Below are 27535 nucleotides of genomic sequence, written 5' to 3' on the forward strand. Positions count from 1 at the left end.
ACTATGCCAAGGTGTTCTCCGTTTTACAGCACTACCTTTATCTACCTCGCTTCATATCTCTCTAAATAGTCAGACACATCCAAATTCCTGTCTGTGTCTTATCGGCTATGTATCAGTATGCAGTGGAATAGTAGTAGACGTCTACAGAATGCAAGATAACCTTCTGCCAGTTGACGAACCCTCGGGCTCATCCGATCGCAGTCTGTTACCAAACAATCCACTTCTCTAACTTTGCTGTTCTTCTGGCTTTGTGATGGAGAATTCCCTCCGGTAACGCAGGCGATAAGGCAGTGACACCCTAATCTGCAACAACTACAGAAATGATTTTAAACGCAACGTCTGTACCTCGCTGGCACAGGGAGACCATTTAAAGGGGAACTACGACCATTTTTTAAATTAAAAACATTATTAGCTAACATGAACAACTCTCTTAAATCCAAAAACCAGAGCGCTAAAACTCAAACTTGTGATGTCATAGGGTATAAAGTGTGGAACTGCTCTATAGACAATGAATGGGAGAGATGTTCTAGATGACACTGAGAACACCCAGGGGAATTTTCTTAGTATATGGGTACATTTTCTGAGAACACTACAATAAAATAAATCTCATTTGGGTATAAAAAAGGAAACAAACATTTTGTGGGTCCATAAAATCAGCCTCCCATTCATTGTCTATGAGGCAGCTCCAGACTTACCTATAGACTATACCCTGTGACATCACCAGTTTGATACTTCTCTGGTTTCTGGCTTTGAGAGAGAGTTGCTCATGTTCACACATATTGATTGAACTTTTCTAGACCATGGAAATAACATACTGGAATTCTTAATTTGGGCCGTTTTCCCGTTTAAGATGAGGGATTCACTAAAATGAAAAAGAAAAATCTCTTATAAACAAACAAATTCCATACTAACATGCTATATAGTTCACTAAAATGTATGTGAGATTTTTTTTGTATGTCCGAAACCTTAGTATGAAATCAATAGTAAGCAAATTGCATACTATTTCCCGGGAAATATTACAGTATACAACACTGGACACGACGGCGGCATACATATCCCACAATGCAATACGGTAGTAATGACAACGTTCATAACGGATGTTGACGAATAGCTCTGTAACATCAAAAACGCTCCAATTTAACTGTAAGTATAAGATTTCACTTTGCTATTTGTAATATATATTTTAAATGAATTCAGACTTTGATTCTCACAAACTGTTGTTTTGGTCACATGAGGTTGGTACGGGTTACCATGGTTACATGTTTCCAAACGGCAAGAAGTCTCTCAGGAAGTGATGACGTAAATTACAGCTCAGTGCGTCTGAAAAGAAACATAATAAACACATGTTGAGTATGTAGTGCATAGTATGCAATTTTGGACAGAGCCAGAGTAGAGCCTGGTCAAAAATGTGTCCACCTGACCGACTTTTCACAATAAATGTACAATAAACATAACATTTGACTGAAGTGTAGTTAACTTTGTGAAACTAATACATTTAATTCAGCTCGTTTTTATATTAAAGTTAAAACTACTTGCATAACATAGACTATACAATCCTTTTTAAAAAAAATGTCTTTAATGAAAACAGTACAGATACCAAGTGCAGATACAAACTGCAGCTCTGCAGCTCTTAGACCATCTTTAACCATAAAATACTCTTATGGACTTCAATCACAAGTCTTTTTTTTCCAATGACCATGGGCCTTTATAGCACTTTTTCTAAGCACAGTTACCAAGTGTATTGTATAAGCATAGCACTTGTCTGAACCTAAACCTTTTGTTGATGTTGTTGTATAGTGAACAAAGAAAGTGTTGTTTTGAAGGACAGGAAAGGTTTTCAAAACCCAATCAGAGTGCAGTCTCAGACATTTATATTTCTATAACATTTCAAAAAGCTTTGTAAAGTGAAAAGAACACTGTGTCAAGCTGTGAACAGTGTATTTAATGGATTACACACAGATTTCATCAGCAAGTTATGGATGACTCCTGTTCAACTTTTTTCTGTTTCTTTAGCTCTTACCTGCAGAGTTTCACTGATAAAAACAGTCTCTGCAGTGCAAACAGACGTCTACCTGCTCAGGCATTTATGAGCCGGTGTGCTTGCAGTATTATGTTTGCGGCTGGCTCAGTGTCTGAGGGAACCGACTGGACAGTGAGAGTGAAAGACAGCAGCCGGCAGCTTCTTCCATCAACACTGATCCTCAGAAACCCCAGACAGACAACAAACACAGCAAAATCCTCAAAGCTGCTTAACAAAGGGATGTCTTTAAAACTTCAAATGCTAACAGGCACAGTTGGAGAGAATAGATTGAGCCACTGAGATATTTACATAATATATAATATACAGTATAATGCAGTCCTTGGAAGCCTCCACTGTGCATGATGTTGTTGCTTTGGCCTGCAGGCATACAACCAAGCACTGATTAGAAGATTTTTCTGTCTCTTTGTTTCAATGCTGGGACTTTTTTTGAAACTGTAAGCTAACAACTATCCGCGTTTTAAATAAAAACATGTTTTCAAGATTAGAAGAATTTTTTTTTAAAAAGTTTATAAAAAGATCAATTGAGACAAATTTATTTTACACATTGAAAAAAAACACTTTGTCAGTGTTGAAGATCAAATGATACAATATTTTTGATAGATTTTAGTCATTAGGCTTACAATATACTGCATGTATAACATCATGGACATCTTTATTATTTTTATTATGAATTCTGTGTAACTTTGATTTCTTTGAATTTACTTTAAATTTACCCATCCTCCAAACAACTTCAAAAATGGGTCATTCACTCAAAAAAAATCCCACAATTTAATTAAGTATCCCATACTGTCCCATCTGCACCCGGCCTCATTAATTATTACTTTTCCCCAGTCTCCGTTGTCCCTCTCCAATTAACTATTCATAAGCCCTGTAATGATTAACACTATGTTTTGGGCTAATCTCCCTGTAGATTAAGGAAGCTTTGTAAGAGATAACGCAATTTGCCACTTATCTGGACACGCTCTTAAATACTCTTTATCGACCTCCAAGGGTTCAGTGTTGGTGAGGGTTCCTGTTTTAATTGGAGGACTTTCTGTTTTTCTTTCCACTGTGAGGAAACTATGAGGATACGAAGATCCAGATTCACAAACACATCAATATTTCTGCTTGCTGAGAACTTCTCTTTGTCAACATTTTGCAATTCATCTCCTCTGGAATAAGGTCAATATGTCTCAAAACAAAAAAAAATGAAAGTGATAGCCTGAGAGACCTTACAAGTTTCCTTGGGCAAGGCACTAAAGCAGTTGGAAACCTCCGGGTCTGAAAAGTGAAGCCAATGTGGAAGTGCCTTAAACTTGTGGCCAAAATGTCGAACTTTCAGCTTCAAAACAGCAGTCCACAAACCAATGGGCAGCCAAAAGTTATGTTTACGTTCAATGTTTCTCAACAAAAAGCATTGTGTGTACCCGAGATCTATAATAAACCTGTTGCATGCGTTTCCTCCCTCATAAAAACAAAGCAAAGCTGATTCTTTGAATATATTAAATCCTGCATGTTTACTTGCCCTCTATCTTCTTCTCTGTCTTAGCAGGCTCATTACCACAGTACGCTCCTTTGCACATTACCACCACCAACTGTCAAGCAAAATAGCTGATAATGGCGGCAGGAAACTCTCATGATCTAGCTCATGCCTGTGCATGATAGAAACAAAACGGGGACCCACTCATAAATAGATTGCTCCATAGCGGTTCTAGTGTTCAAAGACTCCGCAGGTTACCTTTTAAAGTTTCTTCTGTATGTAACATTGTTTTTGTTTGGTCCAGAGATCATGCATTATAAAAGGGCGAGATCAAATGCTATCCATTTCTACCTTCACCACCAGCGGGATTAGGAAGGACACCGACATCTCATTTTGAGCTGTTTGAAAGGATGGATGCACTTCTTTCAACTGTAGAAAATGTGTTTTTGAAAGATGCTGGGATGCTAGTTCACGGGGAAAAGGAATAGAGTGATATGGTGAGTCATTGTGATTTTTTTAACATGGTAAAATATTTATTCTTGAGAGCAGTATCTTGCTTTGTATGCATAAATGCATGGATTGCTTAGAAATGTAAGACAGTGAGAAAAAGCCATCATCAGGTCACCGTGTGGTTTCTGCATCTGTCACGGTGTCCTCCCGACGTGACCTTGGCAGAGTTGAAACCTGCACAGCCAGCGATGACATGTCCTTGAGGGGAACAACCAGTTTTAGCAGTCTTCACACGCCAGCGCAAAGATCCACCTGCCACCTTTGATATTCAGTCCTGCGGACACGCTGAACCCTGGCAGCGGACCAGTTTATCAACTTTCCTGCATAAACATAAATGCAATGTGGGAAAGAGCCACCGCGGCACCCCTACACCCTCATCATCTGCCTCACCGACGCTCTCATTTCACACACCATATGCAAATATTCATATATATACTCTCGAGGCATGCTGAGAGGAAGATTAGTGGGTTTCCCTTTAGCCTCCTTTTCAATGCTGTTTCCCTGTGTGCATCCCTCCGCTGGGGATTTGCTATCTTTCTCCTAAGGGAGTGCTTTTACAAGTCAAATGGAGATTCATCTTTGAATAGGCCAAATTGAAAAGGGCATGTTGGAAAACAATGCGATGTGAACGTGGCACATTCACCGTATAACAAAATCCAATCAATAATGATCTGTGTTACAGAAATGGTAACTGGCAGTATGTGTGGGAGAGAGAGGCAGACAAAGACCACCTGTCAGTTTCCCCTCCAGCATTAAGTTGTCCTTCTTGTCGCCACTGAATGAGCACCTTGTCACAGAGGAACTAATTAAGACGCCAACTCGTGCGACTGTACGGCTCCGCTGCTATTTGACATCTGTCCCATTTGCATTTGAGAGCTGCCGTTTGAAGGCAGTAATTCAGCAGACAAATCCTTGTTCCTCAGCCGCACACCCACGTTCGTTAGTTAGCTTACCTACGGGGCTTGGAAGAGACAGCTCCTCTCATCTTCAGGACCATAACCTCATTTCCGCGTGATCTGTGACAGAAAAAATGTAAGATGCGCACATTTTCCAGCCCCCTTCTTTTTAACTTGCACTGACGTATTGATCTGCTTGATCAATGCTGCCTGTGAAGTCATCGCTTTATCCCAAACAGCCATGTCGTTATGGAAGGAAATGCTTAATATCACTTCTCTGGACTTCAACACTTTCAACATTTTGTTGGACCTGACACATATAATCCCATTAACACCACAGGTCCAAGGTTTCCTTTGCAGAAGCATATTGTTTCCATTGTGCACACAGAGCAGACAGACGGCAGTAATGATGTGACATTCCCCAGCCTGCATATGCACAGCAGGCTAATGAGCACACAAGCAATGTTGTTCCATCCACCCACCTTAGAAAAAAGGCCACGAGAAGCTGAGTAGGTGGGATTAGCCTCAAAGGTCTCAAGTTGTTGCTCTACTTCATTTGCATTAACTTGCATCTGCCAAATTCCAAAATTGGCATTGATAAAATAAGAGGGTTGGGCTATATATTCAACAATTTTACGCAGCTAATTTGTTGTGTTTAGGCTCACACATACAACTCACTGCAAATGCTGAGCAGATTCAATTTTGTTTTTCATGGATGTTTACAGTTGACTAACATTGAAATCATGTTTTTGAGACATTACTATTACATGCACATGCATCAGAATAACCTAAAAACGTAAAACGAGGTCATGACTAAAGCCTGGAACATCCAGCTTCAGCGTCTCCAAACTGGCACATTGGGCGTTGTGCACAGAGGATTTTTTTGTTTGGCGTTTGCCCAGTTGTAGCGCTATACTGGTATCCCTCCAATCAGCATTTGTTTGATGCAAAGGACCACAGGGATTTTGTTCACATTAGCTCCTCTGGAAACACAACATGTTTACGGAGAAACTTTGCATCCTTTCTCAAGGGTGTTTACACATAGTGTTTATCTTTCAAGATGCGTCAAGATTCTGCAGTTAGCAACTTTTGCATGTTGACAGTGTTCAAAAAATAAACTCATCATATGAGATATTAAACCCTCCGATTATGGTCACATGCTATGTCGAAATACATCAAATGGAAGAGGGATGCATTTGGGTGTCTGGGATTCTGTCACTGGCTGCTGCAGACCCAATAACAACAGTGTCCAGTATTTGTTTTACTGCATGCAGGGTAGGTTATAGCTTAGCATACATACTGCAACACCCTGTTTACAGATATACTTCAAAGAGTTTACAGTTGTAGCCACATCTATATTTTCTGTGTGGTTTTTAACTGACTGTTTTTGTTGTTTTATGTTGATTGTAGTTTTAAACAATTAATAATAATAATTTCATATTAAGTTAAATATGCTTACCGGTAGCACCCTTTCAGTGCACGCAATTGTGTTAAGTTAAAATATGTTAATGTTTTGTTTTGTTTTCTTCTCTGCTCTTATGGTGATGATGGCTTTCAGAGTATCAATAAGGTTTTTGTTGCATCATCATCACAAGCCACAGAAAAAGTGAGTTTTAAAGGGACTGTTTGTAACTTCTTACACTTATAAATCATCCGGGTCGGTGTCCCATGCGCGCTCACATATGCGCGCTCGCGTGTGGCTACACTGTTCAGACGAGACTCCAACACAAACTACACAGAAGCACCAAAACCTCAAAGGTATATCTAGTGAAGCCCGTCTTGCAAAACAGTGTCGGCCGTGGTCGGAGGATGCGGGGGAGACCGTAGCTTCGGTCTCCAGGGCCGGAGTCTCTGCTGTACTCTGCTCCTCTGCCTGCTTGCCTTCACTCACAGCTCGCTCCAGCTCACGTGCATGTGCGCACACTACACACTGCAGAAGACTTCGTAGCTCTGAGAATATCTAGTGAATGTACAGTGGACGTTTGTGCAGAAATAACTGCTGCAGCTCCTCAAGACCAACAGAGGTTTCCCGTGTCTTGTGAAGTGACGGGGATCCGCAGCGAGAAACGTTATCGTCTCCGACCAAAACTCCGGTGTCTCCCCTGTTCCCTCCGGCCGCGGTCGGGAGGCTGAAGCAGGAAAAGCCAACACTAGGATCAGCATTGATTCATGGAGAGACCTTCGTCTGGTCAGCTAACATTACTGCCAAGCAGCTGAAATATAGAGTGATATTGTGGTTTTAGCTGACGTGTGTCGCCTCACTGTTGTGAGCAATGCTCGTTCATGTCTATGTAGAGCGAGCACAAGCACGAGCCCGACGCTGACTTTCGTTGACTTAACGGCCACAGGTGTCGCTGTTAACAAGCATTTCTGATTCTTACAAACAGTCCCTTTAAGCTCTATTCAAAACACTTTCAAACAATGTTTTAATGAAGAGCAGAACTACCCAACACACAGCCACAGTAAGCTGGGTGCTAGCAGGAATCGGTCCAGTTGTTGTTGTTTTTAAAGCCCCTGGATGGCTTGCCTATAAACAACAATAAAAGTTGAAGTTGGGGGGGAAAACATCCTTATTATTTCTCAAGAGTTAAGCACTCAAAAGTGTGATTGTTTTGTCATCTATTTTTGGTTTAATATTCGTCTACTATTTTTATCTACAGGGAGTTACTGTGATTTTATTTCGATTTTAACCCTCCTATTATCTTTGGGGTCAATTTGACCCCATTCAATGTTTAACGTCTCTAAATAAATGATTGACATCATTTTTTTTGCTTCATATTTAATGACTTTTCCTAATTTAATGGGGACAACTGGGTAAACATAAAATTAAAATGATATGTTTTCAATGTCCTGTACACATGCTGTACGCATCGGTGTTCTTTGGGGTCAATTTGACCCCAGGCTGTTTTAGATGTATAAAACATATAAGAAATATCAACATTTTACACACATTTGTTTTGGATGCTATTGAGGTCACTATAACATGCAACTTTATAATCTTCAAAAAGCTTTAGGGCCCTAACCTAACATAACCATAACTGTCGTAGTGCAAGAACCACTGATAGTTCACACTACATGGGAGAGGGGAAACATCATTCTCGCGAGAACTTTGATATTTCCCCACGCTTTGGGGGCGGCAAAATATGGTTCCCGTGAAGATATTGATTTTATTTAAAGGGCTATTTAGGTAGTGAACAAACAAAGCTAAAGTACCTGACACATAAACTTGGGTAACAATTTTAATTATAATCATTTTCTGAAGGTTTAAATTGCTGGGGTCAAATTGACCCCAAGGATAAAAGATGTTAGTAAATTTGAAGGTAACAGGAGGGTTAAACATCAGAGAGAGAGAAATCAAAGTGTTTCCTATACTTCAAAAGTACCTTTGTCTCAAAATGTTATGGCCAATATGATAGTTGAACCACAACCAACTATTATTTTAGCAATAGGATGATGGGACAGGTGCATTTCCACATAGAGATCTTGCCCTTCAAAATGACAGCGACACCGTGAGGCCACCACGGATGGATGGAGTGATGGATGGAGGAGGAGTGGAGGAGTGTGTGTGTGTGTGTGTGTGTGCGCACAGCTCGGGTTTGTTGCAGGGCACTGGAGCAGCGGTGTAACCGATCCCAGCTGCTGCCGTGGGGGGAATCCGAGCTATTCCCGTCCCCCACAGGCTTGGTCACGTGTCCTTTGGGAGCAGTTTAGTTTCTAGAGACCACGTCGGAAGAAGAAGAAGAGAGGAAACGCGCGTCGTTACGCACAGCCCAGTTTGGACAGCAAACATCTTTAGCGCGCGCGTTTAACGATCCGTCCGGCGGCGACTCATCAAGCAGATCAGTTTTGTTTTGGGGCGTTGTCGTGTAAACACTTCATAGTGGTACACAGATCCGACTGGCACTGACACGGCGTGTGTGTGTGTGTGTGAGATCCCTCAGTCACAGACTCGTCAAAACTTCTGCGCTTTTACCAACAACTGTGATCTTTACTGCGAGGAGCCGCTGCTGCTACAAGTCGACGCGCGGAGCTGTCACGGAGAGAACCGAGAGGTAGGATGAGTCTTCTTTTCCTCTCTGGGGTTTGTAGGGAGTATAACGTGCACAGCTGGCTAAATACAAAACACTGTTAGTTTGAGCATCTGTGCGAGGCTGATCAATGGACACCTGATTCCAATAAGATGATCAACCATAATCAGCTGTTTATACGAGCGTGTGTTGCACAGAAGCACAGAAGCATGCCAGATGAAGAGGATGAGTAGTGATCTTGTAAACATGGAGAGCAAAAAGGTGCCTTCGCAAATATCGTGTGTAGCACGTCAGCATTACATCATGGACTCAATATTGATGCACTTTTAATTCAAAAGGACCTACAAAGAGTGCTGGAACTATACACCTTACAGTTTCTCTTGGGTCTCTGGATGAGGTTGCTTTTGCTGAGTGACATCTTTTTTAAGGCATGTTTTAGCTGCACTGGATGATTTTGAGGCTTGCTGATAGTATTTTCATGCAACCATCAGTTCTGTCAGTGTTCTAGTACTATGGGATCACAGATCACAGCTGTGACTGCCATCATCTGCCACTAGCTATCATCCTTTTACTTCTATCTATCTACCTATTTATATTTATTTTACTTCATTTTATCTTATTCTTTTTAATGCCTTAATTTGCACCCTGACTGAAGGCCAGCCACCCCCACCCCTCACATCTGCACACACACACACAGTCACATGATATTGATCTTGCCCAGTTAAGTTGGCTTTTTTATTTCTTTATTTCTTTATTTTTTTTTCTTTATTTCTTTCTTACATTTTTTTTTCTTTCTTTAATTTATTTTCTCTCTTTTTTTTATTTATGTTTCATTTTATTTTATTTTTATATGAGGAAAAGGAAGAAAAGAAAAAAAAATCCTCAACTTGCCAGGCATGGGCCATGATGCCTCAAAACCAACTGGGCTCCTCCTCCATCTAGGCGTACGAGCTGACTGCCAACCACGCCCCTGATGCCACCCAGAGCAACAGTCACACATACTGTATAGGTGCTTGGCGTTTTTCTTATTTATAAGGACTAGAAAGATTGTTTTTTTTCATTCTATGTATGAAATATAGAATGTCTATGCTTCAGTATACAGATGGAGACACAACAGAGTGAAGCACATCACCATGAAGTCACTAACGAACACAATAGGATCCCTACACACAGTCCCCCGTAGGCGTGTTGTGCCTCATTTCGTGGCTCTGACAGTATGTCAGTATGGTTGTATTGTGGAGACAGTGCTGCAGGTGACAGTGGAGGCACTGTGGCTTCAGAAAAAGGCAGAGTGTAAAATGTCAGCACCACATCAATAATGCAGGATGCCAAAACAATGGGAAGCGAGAAAACAGAGGACCAGTTTTGGCCTCCGCCTGTCCTTTAAATTTCTCCAAATGTGCAGTTTGGCACAATTAAATAACAAATTATTTGTTAAAGGTGCTATTGATAACATTGATAAAATTCCACCACTACATGTTGCATTCTCCCTCCCCCCGTTCCACTGCATTTACTTCACAACAAGTCGTTGCCAGGCACTTACAGTACCGTCAATCTCAGCCACTTAACTGTTTTCCCACGCTGACGACCCAGATGTACCACGTGATACCAACGCCATTATATTATTGGCTCACAAGCCTTGTGGGAAATGGGAACATACTTTTATTCAGCACTGTTCTAAAGGCTCTGTGTATGTATTATTTAAAAAAAATTATATTTTTCTACATACAAATGTTAATAATAAATCTTTTTAAATAAAATAAATAATAGTAATTACTAAAAATCCTAATACAGCCCAAATCAGGCATTTATGGTGTATGATGTTAGAGACACGTTGAACAGCAGTGAGACCATGTTTCATGCATTGAGATGTCTAATATACTTTCAAAAAGTGGTGGTTCACATCTTATAGAGAATGATTTATGTCCCGTCTCTCACTGTCTTGTTAATGCATGATCACTGTGGTTGATGAGACAGGTCTCAGCGCATGGGGCCAAACCGTCTCCGAGCCAGCGCTGCTAGTTGGGTGAATACAGCTGACACCCTCATTCATCATGCATCTACAGGTTCTGCCTGCTCTCGCAGTCTATCCATGCCTTTCCTGCCCCCCTCTCTCTCTGTCTCTCTGTCTCTCTCACTCCCCAGTGGCACCGTAAGATGATAATTATGAAGACATTACAATGACAAGAGCAGTGGCTTCCTCTAAGCTACGTGCTGGGATGAGGGTTGGCATTCTGTGTTGATGCTACAGCTGCAATGATATCCAAGAATAGATGGAAACACCTACTGCACAGTGGTGTTACCTGGTGGACTCTCTGCAGCTTGAAGCACGTTTACGTCTCTGCTAGCAGATTGTGGAATAGCTGCCTCTGCAAACCAGAAATTGACCCCAAAAATAAAAAGCCAACCAAATGATTTTAAGAAAGAACTGAGGACTTAGTGGTATATGTTTTAAATGCATTTATTTTTTGCTATTTTTTCACATATTTATAATAGGGCTGTCAATCGATTAAAATAATTAATCGTGATTAATTGAAAATGAATCATACATGTTCTTATCTGTTCAAAATGTACCTTAACTGGAGATTTGTCAAGTATTTAATACACTTATCAACATGGGAGTGGACAAATATGCTGCTTTATGCAAATGTATGTATATATTTATTATTTTGAATCAATTAACAACACAAAACAATGTCAAATATTGTTCAGAAACCCTCACAGGTACTGCATTTAGCATAAAAAATATGCTCAAATCATAACATGGCACACTGCAGCCCAACAGGCAACAACAGCTGTCAGTGTGTCAGTGTGCTGACTTGACTATAACTTGCCCCAAACTGCATGTGATTATCATAAAGTGGGCATGTCTGTAAAGGGGAGACTCGTGGGTACCCATAGAACCCATTTTTATTCACATATCTTGAGGTCAGAGGTCAAGGGACCCCTTTGAAAATGGTCATGCCAGTTTCTCTTCGACAAAATTTAGCCTAAGTTTGGAGCGTTATTTAGCCTCCTTCCTGACAAACTTGTATGACACGGTTTGGACACTGGTACCAATTCCTTACCTATGGATTCTAGTTTCATATGTTGCCAGTATCTTCACTCTCGCTTTAAAACTGAGCCCACTACAACCTAAAAATCACAGGTTGCATTAATGCATTAAAGAAATTAGTGGCATTAAAATTAATTTACGTCAACACGTTATTATCGCATTCAATTTGACAGCCCTAATTTGTAACCATCAAAACATTGCAAATCCCACTACTACCATGCCATCGCAAAGCCACCATGCAATATTAAACATGTTAAACATGTAACTGACCCACATGTAGTGAAACTTAACAGCCATGCATAATTACCGCTCTCTATTTCGGTCATAATATTACAGTATTCCTTACCCTCCTTTTAGATTGACTCTATTAAACACTGATGAAGAAGAAAGATTCTAACGTAGTTGAAAAGAGGAAGTATCTTAATCCTAGTTTTGTTATGACTGCCTGTCACTTCAGCTAATCTTTAAAAGATATTGGCCACGTTCTTTGTTCTCTTAGGGATGTTCTCTGTACGTTTTTAATCGCGTTATCCTCACAGATCAGTTAGCCAGAAAGGACAGCCTTCTCAGGGATGTTTTTATTCTGGGCTGTCTGTCAACAGTTGATGCCAGTTTGAGTCTGAATGAGGCGTTTCTCTAAGAGTCGGCCTCTTGGCCGTGCTTTCACAGGGAGACTCTTGAAACAGCAGGGGGCTCGGCTTGTTGTTTCAGCTTTGTTGAAGTTGCTGGAAGGACAAAATCTCCAGCTTCCTGTGAAATGTGGATGTTGTGGTCTGATTGGTTTTGTTTACACATTTTTGTGATTAACTTAAGTTAGGTGCAACAGCATGTGCATGCATGATGTATAGGAAGTTGATGGCAACTCCAAAAAGTTGACTTTTCAAATTATTAAAGGGGACATATGCTCATGTTTAGGTTCAAACTTGTATTTTGGGTTTCTACTAGAACATGTTTACATGCTTTAATGTGGAAAAAAAAACATTATTTGTCTCATACTGTCTGTCTGAATGTACCTGTATTAACCCTCTGTCTGAAATGCTTCGTTTTAACGCCTGTCTCTTTAAGACCCCCTTCTGAATAAGCCTAGTCTGCTCTGCTTTGCAGGCGAGAAAAATATGGTGCACCTTTGCAAAGGTAGTTCTCAAGCTGTGGGCGATATATTCTAATGAGCCTGCATGTGACATAGGAAGGGGAGCCACATCCGAAGGGCTTGTTGTATCATATGTTTTTCTGATCTAGGTTGTCTTATTTCGCAGATTCTGGATTGGTAGGCACTCCAGATACCCAAATGTATGTGCACAATAGGGTTGGCTGATATGTTAAAAATTCTCAAACCAGCCACCGTTGTTAGCCCAACAACCGGCGATTTCAAAAATATTCTCGGAGGTGGGTGTGTGCGCGCCGTAGTTTCAGCTGGTAGATCAGCTATTCGAGCGGTGGAGCATCGTCAAACACACTTCATTCAAACTTGACAGAAACAAAAAAAACTCACCATAACCGTCGACGATAGTCTTTCCAACAATCACCAACTCTGGTTTGGTCAAAATAAAGCCTAATTTCACAGAGCTAGATATGAAAATAAGCCGGCTCTGCACATTATTTTACCCGGCTGTCTTCTCTCTGCCCCCTGAGCAGCGGCTGAGTGGCTCTTGTTCTTCAGAGGCAGACCATTAAATTAGCAAAATAAAATGACAAACCACCCAAAAAATCAGTCCAAATAACAACCGGCAATGTACTCAGCCAATCGTTGACAGCTGATATATTCGTCCAATCGCACAACCATAGTGCACAAGCATTGAAACATTTTTTCATGATATGTTCCCTTCAAGGAAATGGGTTTCAAAGTCATTGTTCTTCTCACCAAAATCTTAGTTGTCACCATGTTAATATGCAGAGGTGTGAAATCCCAATTTACTGTGGTTGCATCTTTGTTGCTGAAAATGTTCCTACTTTTGAAGAATGCAAATTTGTAACAGTACGCAAAGCACTCTCTGAACCTTTCAAGCGTACCTCCCCACATCACGTTCCGCCTGTACATCCATTTCATACATCAGATTATGTAGAATAGAAAAAAAACAATTTCTTTGTGACTCAACTCCTCATATCGCCTCTCACCATTTTTCTTTCAGGCCTATGAGAAATACAATTAAATTTGTTTGCAGAGTCACGGATTGCTCCTTAATCTTTAGTCAGATCTGTTTCCGTCTACAAACTCCTTCCTCCTTGTTATTCAGCACGTTGCATTGAACAGGGATCAAAATAAAAACGCCAAAAGCCAAATGAATTTCTTGACTTAACTGAACAAAAGGCAGCCTTCCTGCACTGCCGCCATTTATTTAAAGCCCTGTGTGTGTTTATGTAAGTGCCAAGTACATTCATGCCTGCTTGCATCTGTGGACCCCGGTGTGAGTGTGGGCGTGTGCCTGTCGATACGTTTCTTATCCCAGAGATTGAAATTATGACAGTGTGACAGAATAACCTCGGGGTAGGCAGGATGCGACTGACTCCGCCGTGGAACAGCACCGCGCGTATCTCTGCTAGGAACACATCACAGCCTCCGATCGGCATCACAGTGGTCTGCCTTGCCACTCATCAGGGGTTTAATATTCAATTATGAGGGTCGTCTAGTTCAAGCTGCGTTGGATGGCTTGTGGAACGGCCTTGCTGATGGATGAGTGGGCATCTTAGCTCAAAAGGCTCACGGGAAGAAACAAGGCAGATGGCTTGTGGGGGTGTTTTTACTGACGTGGCAGGAGTTTCTTGTAGCTTTGCCTTATTAGTGGTGTAAACAATAACAGGAGTGCAACGGTGAATCAGCGATCAGTCAGAGCAAGCTTTAAAGTGGCAGTCCTTAAGATTTCAGTCCTGGTTGATTTGGTGACACAGTATTTACTGGTGGTAACAGCAAATGTGGTTTAATACTACAGGTCCCAGAAGACTGGGGGTGACAAAACAAACTATAGTTTTAATAAAGAAGTCAGCGACAGTGAAAGAAGTTGGTTACCTCGCTGTGCAGCTTGTCACCTGCAGCTCTTCATCTAACAGCTCACTGTGGCTGCTCCTTTTGTTCCATTACTCCCTGCAATGCTTCAAACTGATCCGCTGTCAAAAAATGCCGAAAATGACTGTTGTCTGTCTTGTTTTTCTAGACACATTTTTTATGAATGATGGCATTCAGTGTCAAGCTCACAAACACATGTCATTTCCTGTGACTACTTCACCATAAAAGTCAACTCGTGTTTCGTCAGTTAAATGCTTTCAATGTGAAGCTGCAGCAGTAGGAAATGTTCGGTTTGCATTAGCAGTAACATGAAGTTACTACAAGGAACTTTTAACTGGTTGAAACAGTCTCAATTTAATACTGATGCCTCATCTACATAAAGACCATCAGCCAGAAGATTGGCTATTTCTATATACTTATTCATTCTTAATGCTTGTCATCGGTGCCACTGGGTCCAATTCCAACAAAATCATGCAAGTTCAACAGACATTCCTTCAGCTCAGACTCCTGCGGGGCCTCCGTCAGCAACCAGCCCACCATGGACAGACCCAGATCCACTTTCTCTGCCACCTTCGACCTGCAGTCTGACCTCCGGCAGGAGGTTTAGAGCTCTGTGCCCGGCAGCAGCGGCTCTTCCTGCGGCCAGGAGCAGAGTTTTGCCTCGCTGCTCCGTCGGCCCCCGCTGGAAGCCAATACCGACACCATGCTGCTGGAGACCTATGCCGTGTTTGTTGCTGTACCCACTAGAGGGAAGGGAGGCACAGGAGAACCAGAACCATGACTGTACACGGCAGACTGTCAGACCCTGATGCACCGTCGGCCAGAAAACGAGGAAAGTCAAGAGGAAAAACACAGAAAGCTCTTCTCATTTTTCATCTTCATCTCATCTGATCACTCCAATACAAAAATATTTTTCACAACGACATGGCCATCTGGAATGAAGCTAAGTGGTGAGTGACAATGGTGAGAAAATGGTCGGCGTATATTTCATATACGTATCATAACAACGGCTTGTATATCCAGCGTCCTTGGTCTTCCGGTTACCCTTTTTGAATAATGAATACTGACGACCGCGACCTGCTGGTGTGAAGAGTTATTTCATCTCACGCAGGTGCAGATCATACATGGTAGTTGGCCGTTGGCTGTCATCTTTGCAGTGTGTTCGAGTGCAACTTTTTGGCCAAGACAAAGGCGACATGAGGCGACTCAACGGACGGCCTTCGTCAACGCTAGTTCTTTGATGTCGGCTTGGTGTGTTCCCAGCTTCAAAGGAAAACACAAAATGAAAGTTCCTCGTAGTAATTTTAATACAGAATTTTTTTCTGGGAATGTAGCCCCAGACATCCAGTTCGTAATGCTGCAAATATATAAATATTGCAATACTGTCATCAGTGGCCCATAGGCTCAATCACCATTGTGTTGCCTCATTCGGCGATCGATTGTGACTTTAAAGAAATGTATTTAAATGAAAAGTGTAATTCACAGATATAGACTTTTATATTATTTATATGAGCAACCTTTTTCTCTCCCCTTGTTCCATTTGACGTAATGCAAAAAAACGCATGCATTTAAATGTATGGAAAGATTATATTACAAGCATCAAGGGCGAAGGCTTAAAGGTGTTCTCTCAGAATGCCTGCAGAAGGGTATCGTGACGGTGTCATCCCTCTGCCTTTTCAGTTTGTTGCTGTGACAGTCTGTCAAACTGTCACATGCAGCTGAGTCTGGAGAAGTGCCGGTCTTACAGTGTTGTGCTGACAAACAACAAACAGACAGACATAAAGAAGCGGAGAGAGCTAGACAGGCGGTTAAGCATTTGCTTGGGAACAGTGTGGGGATCATCTGATGACAGATAAGAGTCTTGGGCAGTCAGGTATTTGGAACTTGCTGGTGGGCTGTTTCTTGGCTGAAAGCTGGACCGAGCTGTCAGTCAGATTAGCGCAATACGAGCCATCGGTGGGAGTGCAGTCCTATCCTCGGGGGGACAGCCGTTAGACAGATCTGCAAATCCCCAACACTGAGCATGCACACACACACACACACACACAGACACGCACACACACATGCACACAACCCCCACCGGAGAATGAAGGGACGAGATCAAGCCAGGTCATGGGAGGCTCTTTTCAAATAAATTCCTCCTTCGGGAGACCGCTGCCTTCTCTGTGCCCTTCATGCACATGTGCATGCATTTACCCTCAAACACACACACACACACACACATGCACACACACACACACACACACACAGACATCCTGCCCCCTCTTGACAGGCAGCAAAAACATTGACAAACGGTTGGCTAACCAATGTTTATGGGTCACGGATTTTAACCGTAGAAGCCAGTGTGTTACTGCCTCTATAGGAAAATATATTAAGGTGCACTTTGAGCAATAAACAATTTAGTTATATTTCATATCAAAAGTTACAGTCTCAGTCTCCAACACCAAAGTGTACAAAAACACAGGACTAGAACAAACTACTGTAGGGTTACAACTACTTATTATCTTCATTATCGATTAACGTGTCGATTTCTGTCATGATGATTTCCTAGACCCCAAGGTGATGTCATCAAACGTCTTAAACAATTAATCGATTATCAAAATAGTAACGGAATTATTTTCAGTCAATCGATTAATCCACTAATCATTAAAATACATATTTTTGTGTTCTCCTACCCCTATGCAATAAAATATATTTCCATTATTGCAGATCTATGTATTGACCTGCATTTCATAATATATTTCATATCTATAGAATCAGAATCAGAAATACTTTATTGATCCCCAAGGGGGGAAACTGGGACGTTACAGTTGCTCTTATATAAACGTAAAGAAATGTAAGGAAATAGAAATAAAGGAGTATGTAACATGTAAATGATGTACATAATGCTACAATATATAACAGAATATATGTAGAGCAATATAAGTAAAAAATAAGAATTCAAAATGAGAATATAAGAAATACCGTATGTACATTTAAAGACATACAATATACAGTATAACATATAACCATAGTGCAAAAAAGTAAATACAAAGTGCTGAGAAGGGGGATCTATTAAGTGTGTTGAATATTAATGCAGTTATGGTATAAATATGAATTAAACAAGATTTTTTCTTGAAATGTAAAGTATAAATGTAGAGTTAATGCCAGGGTATTTGCACAGTTGAATTATTGCACAAATTATTGTCCAGTTGAGTTAAGGCAGTATTGCACGAGTGGAATATTTAACATGAAATATTTAACTTATTTAAAAAAAATATTTACTTGGTATCGCATCACCACGTATCATATTATTGTCATATATATATATATAAATGCAAAAATCTTTCCATGCATATATTTTTAGCATTAGTATGCAATATGTGTGCCAATATGTGTAGTTTCATAACGGTACCTTGCTTATTATCTTGGTTTCTATTGTCTATAAGTCAAGCTCCATGATGTTATCGCCCAACTCCCCCGTGGTAATGTTATTAGAGGCAGATTGCATGACCGAGGCGACATGTCCTGCATGTAGAGTAGGGAGGGTGAAGCTCTGTATGAATGAGTGATCCAACTCAGGGGACAGCAGAGATGTTGACTGTTGTGCTGATGCTCAGCGGGGACCTGCTTGAAATAATCTCAATTGTGTTTACGAGAGGAAAACAGGAAAACCATAAATACCCCGTGGCCTTCAGCTGTATATTAAGAAATGAAAAGGTTTCATTCTCAACTGCCTCTGAGCCAGATGAATGCTTTATTTGATTCTACAATAACGCAGTTTATCCTCTCCTGTGAAACGGCAGGGTTTGTAGGCATATTCATATCTTTATATTTAAATGTTATATAGGCATTTTTCTAGAGACAGCGCACAGATTTGGAACAAACCTTCAATATAGCCTGTTTGGATTAAGCTTAATTCAATTTTTTCCACCCTGCCTTTACTTAAACCTGTCTTCTTCTTGAGTTGAATTTGTTCGTGAAATCATCACCTACTGTATGTATGGCGTGATGTATTTGAAGGTATGTGAAAGGCTTGGACATATTTTAGTTTTCTCCTCTATCCATGGCGGAATGATGAGCTATTTATTTAATAGTATATACTATATCTAATCTTTGGGCACATGATGGGACGACTGTTTTTGCAACAGACTCCATTATATTTTAGGAAAAAACAGCAGTCCCATGTGCCCAAATACTAGATATAGTATGATGAGAAAATGTCTGTATCTCAGAAACTACAAGGAGCACAATCAAGTATTTTGTTTTTATGAATTCATAACAAATTGGATGTCAAAGATATGCACACATTCAGTGTAAAAGTTTGTATGGAAAACATTTAATAAATACAACACAACTACAACACTTAATTTTACAGAGCCGCAAATTTCATGGTAACCTATTTGAAATTTCTTTTTCAAATTTCAAATAAGCTATTTGCTAATTATTATCTATTTATCAGCAGACATGGAAATAAGACATATACATTGACTTTGTATTCTTTTCCTGGAAATGTATTAAATAAATTACCAGCTATTGGGAAATAGCAGAATATAATTCTTTAACAATGTTTATAATAAAGCAATTTTCGATAAATTTTGAGGTAAACATTGGGGTAATTTGACAGTAATTCCAAAGAAATTTCAAATAGGTTACTTTCTAATTATCACCTAATTACCATGAAATTTGCGGACCTGTAAAATGGAGTGTTATCATACAATGTTAGCATATTTCCTAATTTATTCAAAAATCCTGACTTTGACTATTAATAAAAGTGTTCTTTTTCATGTGATCTAAAAGTATGTCTATACCAAATTTCAAGACTTTTAAACCAATCAGAACAAATGTTGTGGCATTTTCCTTATCATACTAAACATAGTCTTTGGGCACAAGTGGGTTAAAATGCTTGATCAGAGTAGTCCTCTGCAATGCTACAGTATCTTAGCACCTGATGATCACGTACTGTATTAGTGGCCTTCTGTAGAGGTTGTAGATGCTGTAGTAGTTTGAGTTTGAGCCAAATGGAAGATGACAGCGACCTCTGCTTGTCCTCTGTCACCCCTTGTTCTACTTCTAATCACAGCAGGGGAAAAGACGTTGCAACAGTGAGCTCTTCTTTACTTAATTCACAGTGATAACCTCTCACCATCTTTCTGACCTCCGCTGCCAAATTGCAATGTAAGGATTTCCACATACATGCACAGGCATACTCAATTCCTCTCCTCCTCCCCTCCGCCTTTCCCCGCTTATTGTGTACCTCTCTTTCTTATTCAGATTCGTTCGACACACACACACACACACACACACACACCCCGCCTACAAACATGATCTAAATCTTTCCTTTGTAGTTTCTAATCATCTCCCTAGCAGGCCCGATCCGTTCTCCACGCACTGCTGCCAGTTTCCAGCCAGATTATCTGTTACGCGTCCTCTGCTGTGTTGACAGGAATGTTAATTATTGGGTTTATAGAGAGAAGAAACAATTTGTCGCAGGCATACGGTGGTAAATTAGAAGGTCACATCCGTTTTTTTCGGCGACCCCGCGCTAATTGCTTAACCTCAGCCAATTCAGCCGCCAGAACAGCTGACTGACCCATCATGCCCGTTTAACTGACACTCGTCTGAACCCCCGGAGGCGGCTCGAATCAACATGTTTTGTAAATTTACATTAATGAATAATCCGTTTTCTATGTCCTGTGGTTTCATAGAATATTAAGCCGCAAGTAATGTGATAAACTGGGCTGTTATGTGCCATATAATTGCGATCTGCTATCTGAGTCCTCTGTATTCGTCTGCATCCCACGTAATCAGATGATTATACTTGCATAGTTGCATAAATGTATTTGGAAGGATTTCACATTCCGTGTTCGCCGCTTTGTAATTTCCCTCCTCGTTTTGAGATGTGAAGATGCTCGTTTAGTGAAGTTACTGTCATCAACATCGTAAATTGTTGCTCCAAAAGTGCTACATGGTTTGGAGTACATACTAGGCAAAGACCGCATACTTGCATACTAGGCATTTTCCTGATGGGCTGACGTACTTTTAGGGCCGACCAGTGGGCAACCTCCAGGTCTGGAAAGTGAAGCCAATGTGGAAGTGCCTTAAACCTGCATTCTTTCTAATAGCCAGCAGGGGGCAACTCCTCTGGTTGCAAAATAAGTCTGATTGTATAGAAGTCTATGAGAAAATGAGCCTACTTCTCACTTGATTTATTACTTTAGTAAACATGTAAATAGGGATGTTAATAATTAACCGTTTAACCGAAATTAAGCATTTTAACCGATTAACGCTATCGGTTAAATGGTTAAAATAAATATTAATAATTAATTAAAAAGCTGAGCGGCTGAGAGCAGCGGCTCGTCACTTTAAGGAGAAAAGCTGGTCCACCTTAACAGTCCACCTTAAGAGGCAGAGCCGGAGCTGCAGGATACAGGAAGTTGGCTCCCGTCTCTCGAGTTCGCTTGAGCGGTGCGGAGCGGAGGAGTTGTAGCATTTATTCACCGACATATAAACTGTAAACACACTGTTACGTTCACAGGTATAACGCCAACAACAACCCCACACTCACCGCCGCCACACACACGCGGTCTGTCGGACACCCGTTAAAGTTTCGCCGCGCTAACAGTCAATGTGTGTGGCGGCGGCGAGCACGAAGCCACCGGCAATGCTACAGCTGCTAACGTAGCACAAATACACTCACTGTCTAGACACTCGCTAAAGTTATGCCGGGCAGACACACAGCTGACAACCTGCTAAACCAAACTAAATGTGCGGTGGAGACTTTTACTGGGAAAGTTGCTGCATGTCCGCGACACTACATGCAGCACCGTGAGTGCTACCGTAGCTCTCCTCATGGTGAACCGGGGACTCAGTTGTCTGTTGTGCTCCATACACTGCAGCTGGCGCACCGCTGCATGCAAGGCACTAATCTTGTCGATTAACGGTTAATAATCGGTTAACGAGGGTCGGTTATCGGTTAAGGAAACTTTTCAAAATTAGCATCCCTAGTTGTAAACATGAGTTCATGGTCTCAATCGCTAGTTTCAAGTCTTCTTCTATACAGCATGATGTTCATTTAGTAATTTATGGTTCTATTTAGAGTCAAATAGACCATAAAGCAGGGTGTTTTCAGATCATTAAAGTTAATTGTAACATTTTGGTTGCATAAAAATGTCTTATTCATACATCATATACTTAGCTCTACCCTCTCGTGTCAGTGGTGGAAGACATACTCATATCTTTTACTTCTGTTACAAATAAAAGTCCTGCATTCAACATTTCACTTGAGCAAAAGTACAAAAGTTTTAGCATCAAAATATACATAAAGTACCAAAAGTAAAAGTACTCATTATGCAGAATATCCCATTTCAGAATCATATCTATTATCACTCGATTACAATTATTGATGCATTAATGTGAGACCAATGGGTGACGTCACGGCGACGTCACGGTGACTACGTTCACTTTGTAAATACAGTCTTTGGGGCCGACATAACCGTTCTTTTTTTTTTTTTTTGTCTGACCGGCTCATAAAACAGGTAGATTGGCCCATTGTTGTTGTTTTTTTTTGGGCTGGCCCAATCACATGTTCAAACCCCTCCTCCCCCGTTGGGCTCAGTGCCTTCATTCAACAGCACATGTGCAAAAAAAAGATTATTACAAAATGGATAATACAAAAACGCAAGAGAGGCACAAAGAAATTATGGGCTGAAAAAAGACAGACCCTTCAGGCAGAATGGCCTGGGCGTCCGAGGCTGCAGCCCCAAATGTTTTATGAATAGCCCCGGACTTTTCGGACCCTTTTAGCGACTTGCTGCTCGGAGTAAACTCAGTCAGCGGCTCCTCAGGCAGCAACTCTCCCTCTCCTCTCTTGCTGTGAGCACGTAGGGAAATATATATGTATATATGACATGAATTGTAAGACAATAATGATCTGCAGGACCAAAGACAACTCACGTTGTGCCTAATTATTGCTTTACAGTGGAATATTACCACACATAGACTTTGTATGGGTTGCGATTTGGCATGGCGTGACTCGCTGCCAAAAATAGAACTTTTACTTTAAAAATGGAGGGCAAGAGAGTCTCCCTCTCTAAACCTGATGTGACATCTTTTCACACTGATAGCCAGGCTAAACCTGAGAGCGCTGAAAGCTTTAATGCTGAGCTGTAGGATCATATGATCGAGTCAGATACAGTAACTCCATAAAACTCAATAGGACTCGAGGGGCTGTACTAGTGAGATTATCGCTTTTATTTTAAGAATCCCCCTGACCCTGGAATTAAAGAGTTGACCTCTTGATCAAAAATAAGTTACAGTATAAGGCAGATGGAAGAAAAGTTTCTCGTACAATATATTGTATATAAAACTTTGATCCATGTCTAAAACTTTCAGATTGAATGGTATAAATCAAAGATGACAGAACTTTATAAAGAGGGGCTCTATTGAACTCGCTGCCCGTCTCCTAAGACTGGTCAGGTCAGCTGTGATCATACAAGCAGGCTTTGACAGTGATCTTGAATCAACCATCCTGCTCTCAGAGGCTCGACACCACCACCACCACCACCTCTGGGTTTTTTCACTCACAAAATAAAGACTCATACTGTTGCATCAGTTTCACATCCCATGGTTGAATTCCTCGACCGATGAGAGAGGAAACCTATCCTCAGAAAACCTCAACGAAAGCAAACTAAGCATCCTGGAAAAATGCACGCAGCCCATACCCCACCACCTCATCACCGCCACCCCCAGGCATTCTGCAGCCGAGTCGAGGATGCGATCTAAGATAAAAGTGTGTTTGTGTGTGTGGTTATCAGAAAGACGCCATGCACCACTCTAAATGTGGCTGGCTGTTTGTCTTTTCTATGTGCTGAAGTATATAAAACTATGGTGATGATTGTGTTTGAATGGCTCGAGATAATGAAGCGGAGCGTTTATGTTAACATTTTATCGCAGCACCGCGGCCTGTGTGACTACATAATCTCACCCTTTACACATTCACATCGGAGTTGAGAGACCCAAGTGGATTGGTTAAAGGCTATTTTCCTTGCGATCGTCTTTGATATCCATATAGATTTTACGCATTCTTATAACCGTTCATCTCCTCTCCTGCAGGCAATGAGATTAAAAAACAGCTCCTTTTTTTTTTTTTTTGCTCAAACAGATTTGAATTTTTCTGACTGGATCCGAGACACTATTTACTCTGTGGAGAATTTGACACATTATGCATCAGCATCCGACACATTTGTGCTTATCTGATCGCTGCATTGATCTGGTACTTGTTGTTAATCTTGGTATTGTCGGCTGTAATGTCGACGGTATCCATATATTTCAGAGTAGATCAATTAAAATGGTAATAAAACTATACCCAATAACGGTCACAGAACATTGGATTGGTCATTCACTTACTCCTCATAGTGATATTATACTGACTCTCTTAGAATTCAGTATTCACGTACTGTATGCCTGGAGCAATTCTTTGCAGTTTCCACTAGAAAATTATGTTTTAGTAATAGAGCTGCCACAAATGATTATATTCATTATTGATTAATCTGTTCATTGATTACCAGATTAGTTGAATCCTTGAAGCTTTGAAATTGATTAATTGTTTAGTCAATAAAAAAGTCATAAAATGATAAATTGTCCAAATTATCCAATTTTCCACTATCCATTTTTGCTTGATAAACTACTTCAATTACAAATCGATTATCATCAACAAGCTAATGACTGAATCGACTAAGTATTTCAGCACATGAACCACAGATCCTGTTGTACTGTGCATTGGACCTTTGTAGAACTGTAGTGCACACTTCCTCGTACGAAGTGCAGCTTTTTTTTTCTCAGAAACGTGTTGAACAAATACTAAAATGAAGTACTTACTGTACTAGTTTGTATTAGTTTGCTTGCTTGTAACATAATTTTTGCCCAGCAATTTTCTGGTTTTCATTTTGAATTTTATTAATTATAATTTTGTTATTCTGAGTGGTTCTCCTATCGCTGTATCAAGCCATCGATTCTGCTGGACAGGGAGCGTATTGAGAATGACAGCATGTGAAAGAGAAGAGGACAGCGTATCGAGCCTGAGTTTCTCTTGTCTTTCCCAGAGGATCTTGTCTGCTCCCTTCAAATGGAGCCTGGCGTACAGTATCTGCCTTGTAATTAGATCTTTACTGCTTTGCATTAAACTGCAGCCCGGAGGCAGCGTTGTGTCTCTCTGTCCCCTCACAGAGTAGGCCTACTGGTGGTACATTTCTCACACAATGATGAGGCTTTGTCTTCAAAGACATGTTCCAAGTTTTTCGCCACTGGTCATATATCTCATTCTTGACGAGAGTTAGATAAGATGATTGATACCACTCTTGTCTCCGTGGTAAATATGAAGCTACTGTCAGCAGCTGGTTAGCTTAGCTTAGCACAAAGACTGGACCGCAAACCGCAAGCCTGTCTCTATCAAATGGTAACAAAGTTTTCCTATCAGCACCTCTAAAGCTCAATTAATATGTTATATCTTGTTTGTTCAGTCTGGACAATAATTTACCTGCAAAAACAACAATTTGCAGTTTTATGGGAGGTTATGTCCAGACGTCCCGGTTTCTCCAGGATTGTCCCGGTTTCTCCGGGATTGTCCCGGTTTCTCCGGTTTCAAGTCCCGACAAATATCTGTAAAATACTCAAATGTCCCAGTTTTCATCACAATTAAAATAATAATAATAAAGATGATGATTCAACACTGATTTTCCTGTATGTGTGTCAGTCAATCAATGTGTCATTGTCAAGGCTGTTGCTATGAAGCTTGTGGCTCTTTCTTGCAGAACCTTTCAGTACACTAACAGTTGTCCGTCATACCCAACCAAGAGAAAGTCGGTCTTCTCTAAAGAGCTCCAGGAGGTTTACTCCTTCCTTCGTAAAGTACCCGGCACTGAAAATGTTGTACAGATAGCAATATACAATAGCTGGAATAGAATGGGTTACATTTGGCTATTTTGCCGGCATGCAGCCTGCGCTTCTGCACACTGACAAATACCCTGTGTTTAGTTTTAAAAGGTATTTGACAATCAATAAATATACACCAATGCAATATTTGTGTTTTGTGTTTACTAGTGTTATTTTTACAGTTTTCAAATAAACTATGTTTTGGTGGATTTTGGGAAACAAAACACTTTTTCATCTGCTGAGGCGCTGTTCATGGTGCTGAAAGGTGTGCTCGGTAGGTGTGCTAAGCGCTGAAATAGTTGCCTCCCATCCTGATGAAAACACGTATGGTGCGTGCATGAGCGCATACATGTATGCGTGTATGAACGTGCGTCAACTTGAGGGTTTTAAAATATGGTCACCGTAGCCAACTGTTTCCTGGCTTGGAGCAGTTATTTCCTGCGAGCTTTAAAGGTGGTTTATGATAAGCTAAGCTAATAGAATTGAGAGTGGTATAAATCTTCTCATCTAACTTTCATTCTAATTCTAAGCACGAAAGTGAACAAGCGCATTTCCCAAAATGTCAAATTATTATTGAGAGGATTGGCCATCTATAGTGAATACAGCTTTCTCTGGGTAGAGGAGACATTTTTGGATTTTGATGTTAATGTTAAACTCATCAGTGACTGAGGAGAATTTTGTAACAGTGACCATGTCTGGCCCGGAAATTTGCCCTAAATTAATTAATCATAAAAAATAATGAAGTAAAACTGCTCACATCAAAGAGAACAGAAGCTCAAATGGTGCATTGATTCCCTGAGCTAGGCAACTATCCAACGGCCTTATAGCTGACTGGAGGTAACAATGGGGATAACAGTGCTGGGGGAAAAAATATCTGGAGAGATTCAGCGGTAGACGATGAGGAGCCAATTCCAAAGTCACATATTACTCAAACTACAATTGCTCAATTAATCTTGTACCTCATTTTGTGTGTTTCTGTGTGTGTGACCTTGTAGGAGGTGTGTGTTGTCGCTATCTCACCAGCCAACTATATGCTCAAGGCCGAATATGAAAAACAACAACTCTGCAACACTGTTAAACTGCAAGAGTTTTCTTTATTTCTCCAACGCGTTTCACAGAGCATACATCAGGGTGATTTACAGAATGTATTAAAAAAAACACAGCTGAAAAAAACCCCACAAATGTTTATCTGTGTGTTAAAATTACAGCATGTCTTTCTTGGGAACAAAATGTTGAAATGAGTCTCTTGTTACAAAAGACTTAACAGAATTTGAAGTTCCGATGCTTATCGAGGTGAATCAACCTGAATGGATCAAAACAGATTGCAGTCATTCGCAGCCTCCCTCGGCGTATGAAATGTTGATGTAATATTTAGATAATGTTTTCACACATTTCCTCACCAGTCTCTTTTTGAAGCGTGTTTTTGTCTCAGTTTCTTGCAGCGACAGTTTGAAATATCCCCTGGTGTGACGAGTTCCTTTTATTCTTGAATTAGGGTAGCGTTTTTGTGTTTACCCATCACTTCCAACCCACAAGAGATGTACACCAGGGGCCTCATTACAGAAACTTCCTGTCTGGAATCCTTTCTTATCTCAGTTTAAGATGACATTTGGGGATTTTGGTATTACAGAAAC

At 40.7% G+C, this 27535-nt stretch overlaps 1 protein-coding gene across 3 annotated transcripts in view; it reads left to right on the plus strand.

Annotated features, from left to right (window-relative positions):
* Nucleotides 1-8486: 8486 nt before the first annotated feature.
* Nucleotides 8487-27535, plus strand: part of mid2 (midline 2) — a 189306-nt gene continuing 170257 nt past the window's right edge. For 2 of the 3 annotated variants that reach the window (XM_037780376.1, XM_037780379.1), the window contains exon 1: nt 8488-8958. The gene's annotated coding sequence lies outside the window, so the exon portion shown is untranslated. Of the gene's footprint in view, nt 8959-27535 lie in introns of all 3 variants that reach the window. The other variant, XM_037780378.1, reaches the window with a different exon arrangement.

This window comes from Sebastes umbrosus, chromosome 9 (assembly GCF_015220745.1).
Source record: "Sebastes umbrosus isolate fSebUmb1 chromosome 9, fSebUmb1.pri, whole genome shotgun sequence".
Taxonomy (NCBI): Eukaryota; Metazoa; Chordata; class Actinopteri; order Perciformes; family Sebastidae; genus Sebastes; species Sebastes umbrosus.